This window comes from Belonocnema kinseyi, chromosome 3, assembly GCF_010883055.1.
Source record: "Belonocnema kinseyi isolate 2016_QV_RU_SX_M_011 chromosome 3, B_treatae_v1, whole genome shotgun sequence".
In the NCBI taxonomy this organism is placed as follows: Eukaryota; Metazoa; Arthropoda; class Insecta; order Hymenoptera; family Cynipidae; genus Belonocnema; species Belonocnema kinseyi.
In genome coordinates, this window is record NC_046659.1 from 2,207,972 (window position 1) to 2,216,035 (window position 8,064).

Here is an 8,064-nt window from a genome sequence, read left to right on the forward strand (position 1 = left end):
TTTTCAATTTTTTAAGTATATACATAACAAGTAAAATTGTTTTAAAATGTGAGAAAAATTACTTTTTACGATTTATTTTAATTTTTTTCAGTAAGATGGATTATTGTGATTATGACCTGAGATTGTTATTAAAATATTGAGAAAAAAGTAATTATTACTTACTGTTATTTGGAATAATCGTTGATAATTTAATTTGAAAAGTATGAACAATTATTTTTGAAGTGATTATTATAGCAGCTTTTCATTTTTAATTTGTAGTTTTCTCTCTTAATTTTAATGATTGATAAATGAATCACAGAATTAAATCAGTAAGGATTTTCACTGATTCACAATACAGTTTAATTGATTCACATAGCTATAAATGGGTTACTTATTGAAATCAGTAAAGATTCTCATTTAAAATTTTGTTTATTCCCTTTTGTTTTCTCACTAAAAGAATTAGCAAGTACTCAGATATAATGCTTAGTTATTCCTAATTACAATGATGAAAGTTAACAAAATTATTGAAAACAGTATTCCTGTAAATACTTTTGAGGAAAAACTGCAAATGAAATGATAATATTTCTTCTGAAAACATAATACATTAGGAAGGACAGATTCAAAATGCATTTCTCTTTAAGATAAGTTTTTACTTAAATTTTCTTTTAAAGTTTTTTAAAAAAACTTTAATAAATTAATTGCATTTCAAACATTTTTTGAATTGAATTTCTTCAAATTTAAATGAAATTCTTTTCAATTTTTCAATTTGCATAAAATTTTAATTCTTAATTTAAAGAAAATTTTTAAATTCCAATTTCAATGTATATTAAATTTCAATTTCAATGTAAATTAAATTTAAAAAGTTTTTAATTTAATTTATTGAATTTAAATAAAATTTTGAATAAAATTTGATTCTTAATTTAAAAAAAAAAATAAAAAATTTCAATTTCAATGTAAGTTAAATTTAAAAAGTTTTTCCAAGTAAAATGTAACTTTGAACATTTGTATTATTATTATTATAAATATAAAATAAATTTTTTAAATTAAATATTTTCAAACTCTTAAAATAAAATAATTACAATTTAAAAGATTTTCAAGGGAATTTTCAAACCCATACCACGATATTCCTGTAGCACCACCGAATTCTCCAAAATTTTTAATAAGAAAAATTATATATAATTTCATTAAAAACAAAAAGATCATTCACAAGAATGATTCCAACCTTAGTCACATCTTTGCAAAATATTCGTAATACCTTCTAAGTGAATTTTTTTATATAATTAAATAAGAAAATTTACTTACATTTTTTTTGCTTATACACCAAAGAAAGATACGAAATCTACCAGTTCTAAAATGTAAACTGGTTCATCTATTTCAACACAGAATTTCAACACTTCACCCATATATTGTTGTTCTAAATTTTCCAAATAATCAGTCCCTCCTTTCAAAGTAAGAGAATGTTTCTCTTCAATTAAATAATACATTTCATCCTTAGAATAAAACTTTGTAAAGACATTTGAAAATAACTCAAAAAGTTTTAATTTCTTGAATTTAATAGAATTTTTTCAATTTTCAATTAAAAATGAAAATTTTCCTATTTTAATTTTTTAGTACAAATTTATTGCATTTAAAACATTTTTTTAAATTTAAATTTAATTTTAAAAAGCTTTGAATTAAAAATGAAACATCAAAAATTTAATTATTAATTTAAGTTAAGTTTTTAATTTAAATGAAATGTAACAAAACTTCGAGTTGAAAATGAAAGCATAAAAAATTTAATTATTAATTGAACACATTTTTTAAAATTAAATTTTCCTTTAAAGTTTAAAAATTTTTTCTAAATAAATGAAGGTAAACGTTCCATTAATCGTAACCTCAGTCCCAGTAATCGTGATGCCAATTTCCTTGCTTTTTATTAAATTTTAATGAATGTAATTTCTATTTGACCTCATAAGAACCTAAAAATAAGCGAGGCTCATCATTATATGTTACTTTTAACATATTTTTACAACAATATATTCAAATTATAACCTAGTTTCATTATTAATGGAACCATCACCATTAATGGGACACTTTCCTGAATTGAATTTAAAACATATTTTAAGTTTCATTTCTTGAATTTTAACGAAATTTTTTCGATTTTCAATTTGAATGAAAATTTTGTAATTTTATTTTTCAATGTGAATGAAATTTAAAAAACACTAAATTAAGATTGCAATTATAAAATTAACATATTTTTTTAAATTAAATTTTCTTTTAAAGTTTCAAATTTTTTAAAAATAAATTAATTGCATTTAAAATATTTTTAAAGTTTAATTTCTTGAATTTAAATGAATTTTTTCAATTTAAACGCAAATTTTTTAATTTTATTTTTCAATTTAAATGAAATTTAAAAAACATTAAATTAAGAATTTAATTATTAATTTAACGTAATTGACAATAACTGTCAATTTCTGTTCGTCCGTCCTAACCTACTCTAATTTGTTTTTCTCGTACTATATTTTTTTAAAAAAATGTAGTCTAATTGATTGAAGTCTCGAAATTTTTGAGACTTCTAAAATGACTAAATTTTAATTAATTTTTTTTTTAAACAATTGACTTAAATGTTACTTTTTTGACTGAAATTTGATCTGTTTGACTATTTTAAACCATCGTCAACTCAGGTTAAGAACCTTTGAAAAAGGTACGCATGTGTACCCAAACGTGAGGAAGTTTCAAAAGGAGTTTTTTCTATTAAATAAATATCTGAGTTTCGAAGAACATGTTATTTTGACTCATATTTATTTTTCGATTTACGATTGGACCGTAAGACATAAATAATTGGAAAATCTACGATTTGAAATAAATATCAACGGTCGAAGAAAGGATTGATTTGCTTCATCAAATAATTTTATAAAGTTGTTATTCTTTGCAAATACGTAGAAAGTGACAGATATAGGTTTGGAGAATGAAGTTAGCCTCGAATCTCGAAACGGGGTTCGATCAGAGGGAGAATGGCTGCAAGCAATTGCAAATAAAGTAGAATGTATATACTGTCGATACCTGTTACGGCGTAAAGTTACTTTCGCAGTAGTCTGTTTCTACTTTCTAGTCTAAGGTTGAAAATGCAACTTTCGACCCCGCTATGGGAACATCGAAAGTCAAATTTTCGATACATATGTTATGAAAAAATGTTTCCAAAAATCAATAGTTTCAAAATGCCATGAGTTGTCAAGCTTCATTAAGACATTCAAAACATTGAGGTCTCTGAAAGTCTTATGAATATTTTTATATTATGACTTACCATAAAAAAATAAAGAGGAGGAGGAGGAAGATGCAGGTAAGAAAAAAAATATAAATACATATATATTTCATATAAATTAATTCAACTTTAAAATACCATCGCTTTGGTTGCAGGAAAGGACAATTTATCAAGTTGCATTGAATAAAATAAGAAAGTTTTAATCTATTTTCTTTCTATTCTCTATTTCCAAACCTACCTTTTTAACAAATAATTTATACATATATATACAGCGCATACTAATTAAGTATCTCTCCCTCTTTTATTCCTTCACTCATATGTATCTACATCGCCCATCATGTTTTTATTATCCCGTTTGTTTCCACACACACACACACACACAATTCAGTAGCTTACAATAACAATACAATATATAATATCAATAATATATAATATAAATAAAATACAAATAGGAATATATTCATTACTTTATATATTTTTTTACATTGCATCAACTTCCATGGGTTCATTTACTGTTTTCTTTATGTAACCCAATGGAATCGTGTCTGTCGTACCAAGGAGAATCATCCGCTTATCGTCATGCCAGCTCAAAGCTAGCTTTTTCTGCTTTATAGTGTGCACTTTATGTTTTTTGCTTTGGATTAAATTTTGGTACTGTATCAAATTTTTAAATTCAAATAGACACTATATATAATCATTGAATGTAATTTTCATCAATGTAGCCGTTTTACACCTTTAGCTATCTTTTTCTCAGATTATTCATTTAAAATTTTATAGGCATATGATTTCGCTCTTAACCCCACAAATTCAGTCATTATTTTACCTTTGCATTCATCCTTCATCAACCCCCATACTTTTTATTCTTTAGAGGAACTCCATATACATTATCTGGAGGAAAATCTGACGTGTCAAATTTATGAATGTCTCGCTTAATGAAATCATAAATGTTTGTATCGGTGAAATGGTAGATTAGACTGTCTGTGTATGTATAAAGCAATTTTGCACGATTTTCAAAAGTTGGTAAAATGTAATTGTAATGAAAATCGTAGGTAATGAGCTTTGAGAGATCGAGAACAGCAAATCCCACATAAATTAGTTTATTAAATTTAACTTGAAATCTTTTTGATTCAATAATAACCATATCTTCCTCGAATATGGTGCAGCTATGAAAATTTGGTTTGGCTATCAGAGCTTTTGCACCATACCTTCCATCCCATTTTGTTATCAATCTGACATCTCTGTATTTTCTAACATTCTCAATTGTTTTTCCAAAGATGGAATTGTTCAGTAGCTTGTAGAAATTTTTCTCAAAATCATTCCTAGACATTTTTCACTTTCTGTATTTAAGTCAATATACTTTTTCAACCAGGGTTTTTGTTCAAATTTTAGAATCCTGTGAATTTTGGATACCTTTAACCCTAAACTTAAATACTTTTTCAAATTTCTGTAGTGAACTACATAATTTTTCTTTGACGATAAGCTTGTTATCAATTTTGGTATTTTTCATGAGGAATTAGGGGGTACAAAATGCTCTGGAGCCAAAGGTAAATCTCTGTGAAAATCATGCAATTCTGTAGGACATTCCAAATCTACCTCAAAAATGTATCCTATTGGTGAATCATTTGGAAAATTTTGTACATTGATATCTTGATCAAGTACCCATTCGAATCCTCCAAAAGGTAAACATTCGCTCATTGCTGCACCATACTGATTATTAATGTCGAAATATGATATATAAGATTCAGGTTCGCTTGGATTAAAATCTGATCCCATAAACCGGTTATTAGCTTTGGCATATCTATTGGAACATTGAGATACACCGCCACGAAAACCTCCCTCAGTAAGAAGAATCATTTCAGAATCAGTTAAAAGTTCAAGTTCAATTCCAGTGAATTTGAGCATCGCATCAAAAGCAAGTCCTGGCGCAGTATAGTAATGTAGGGGATCTAAATTATATGTTGCAAAACAGTTTTTTCTGAAATTTTCAAAGACCTCAGCCAGAAGTAAAACGTCGCTTTTCAAGTACAAATCAAGATAAGAGGTCAATTTTTCAAGGCTATTCGGCATAAAACGAAAGGAATCTATAAACCGAAGGTTTACTTTTGTACCAGCCACATATTTCGTGAATGAAATGTATTTCTCTTTGTTTATGGGTAATTATTTAACTTAACCCTCAAATTATTTTGCTAATGCTTTAATGGAAAAGTGAGAATCATATCCTGACAAATTGTGGAAAACTACCGATACTGTGTGTGAATCTTTATAATTTACATTACAGCTCTTATGACTAGCACCACGAAACTTACCTGTAAAGTGGTTATGGTCACGATGCCTTATGTCACCTTGTTCAAATGTTTTTTCACAGATGTGACAATTTTGTGAAGACCTAAACTCTGCTTCTTAATTTGGAGTGAGTTTCTCCATTGGTACAGCATTTGTTAAATAAGAATCGATATTTTGAAAAAATTTCATGTAATTCTTTCATGAACCACTCTATGCAATCTTTTCCACGATAAATTTCAAACTTTGAAAGAAAATCGTTGAAGTTGCAATATAAATAATACGCAACACTTTGTGGGACATGCTTTTGATAGGATCCTGTACCTGTCTGAATAACAGAAGTTTCTTGCAAGAGACACTCAAGATCAGCAAAAATAGTAAATGGAACTTTTTCCTTAAATCTATCATTTTTATACTTCAAAAATTTTTCATTTTCCTTTGGTATTATCATTCTGCATTGGTTTGCATTATCACAATCCAATCTATAATTTATTGAAGATTTTTCTAATTTAAAATGACACAAGCACGTATCACAAAAGAATATATTACGTTTTCCTTTCGAAAATTGTGAACTAACTAATCGAGATAGATTTTTAATGAAAGCGAAGTGGTATATGGGATTACTATCGTTTAATTCGTTTTCATTATTATATTCAGAGTAAAGATTTGTATTTTCAACCATTAAAAGATGAATTGTGGGTTTGCCTGACTTTTGTTTACATAAATAAAGCGGTACAATTTCCCTTTTAGATTTTCTATCATTTTCTATATCATAGATATTTATGCATAATCCATTCATTTTTTCAAATTTTGGAATATCCTCAATACATATCGGAAACGAGATTCCATCATGCTTAAGTTCTGAATTATAATGTGGATAAGATCTAGTCTCATCTACATGATTTTTCACAGGATGAAGAGCTGATATCACTGACCACAAAAAGCAATAAACATCATTATTTTTTATATTGAAAACAGCTTTCTTGTCCCTAATAAATTTTGGTAAATCAATGAAAGTTGATATATCAGAATTTATTGGTAAATATCTATTAAAATTTATCATCAGGTTTATAATTTCACTCAATGACCAACCAGAATCTGCTTCTTGAAACTCTTCAACTTTCACTTAAATTTGTTCCAAAACCTTTTCATCATACCATGCATCAATATCTGTCAATGGTAAGATCTTATCATTGTCAGTAGTAATGAACTTAATATCTTCAACCATTTCACCATTCACTAATGCTTTAAATTTTCCCGCAAAGGCAACGCTTACTTTTAAATTTCTATTTTTTTTTTTAAATATTTTTTATTCGTTGAAAGATCATTGACTTTGCATCCTCCAGGAAATGTTTAAGATCTTTCTGCTTTAAGTTAATTACACAACCTGTCCTTAATCTACTCTTAAAAACTGAGTCTGAATCTTCCCATTGTATCCTGTCTCTCTTTTTATTTGAATTGTCAATTCAATTTCCTTTCTTTTTTAGTTGTTTTATTTTTTTATTGTATGCTTTCAAAACACCTATCGCAGTTTGAATGTGTGTTTTTTCTCCAACAGATAAATTTCTACTTCACCTTAAAATTTTGTTCAGCAATCTAATCTTTCCGGTACAAAAGTTTGATAATTTTCTAATTATATCATCTCTTACCTCAGCTATCAAAGCTCTATATGCTACCTCAATGATTGATATAACTTTTTTACTCTGTTCACGATTTATTTTCTTTTAGTGGTAGAAAAACAAGTGCACACAATAAAACAATTTAATATTATCCCTCAAAAATTTTTCTCTTTTTTTATAAATGTTCTTCACTTTGATGCTGACAATCAATCATAAAACAGTTGGTTTGTAGCCTAGTTTCTGTTATGCTCGAAATATATAAATGCGAAATATTCAGAGAAAATATCCTTGAGTATTATGTATTATGACACGTTGCATCCAATACACCACACAGCGGTTGATTTCAGAACTAATGTTGACTTTGGTCTAATACGTCACACACCGACTTATTTCAGAACTAGTGTTGACTGTGCCTTAATTACATTCTTTACACCAAATTTTAAAAGATCAAAAAGATGATGGCATATGTACATAAACAGATTTAACAAGGCATTTGTTGATAAGATTAAAAAACTGTCTTCTAGCAAGGGAAAACCATTTTTTAATTAACTTTATCTCAAAATTTGTCATTAGTGAATGCAATAAATCAATTTTATAGATAAACAAAATGTTACACTTACCCATATCAAATTACAATTGTACATTTCCATGTTTTATACATTAAATAAATGAAGAAAGGAATTTTTTAATTAAATGTATTATCTATAAAAGAAGTAATAAATAAAATCAATAGAAAAACAACATGTTATATATACCCATAACAAATTACACTTGTACATCTGCATATTTTATACATTAAATAAATGAAGAAAGAATTTTTTAATTAAATGTATTATATATATATATATATACAGTCTGTCAAGTTAAAGCTTGGGTGGCTTTACTCGCAGTCGGTAAGGTGTATCGACATGATTTTGGTGTCAAAATATTAAGAAGAGCTCCCTC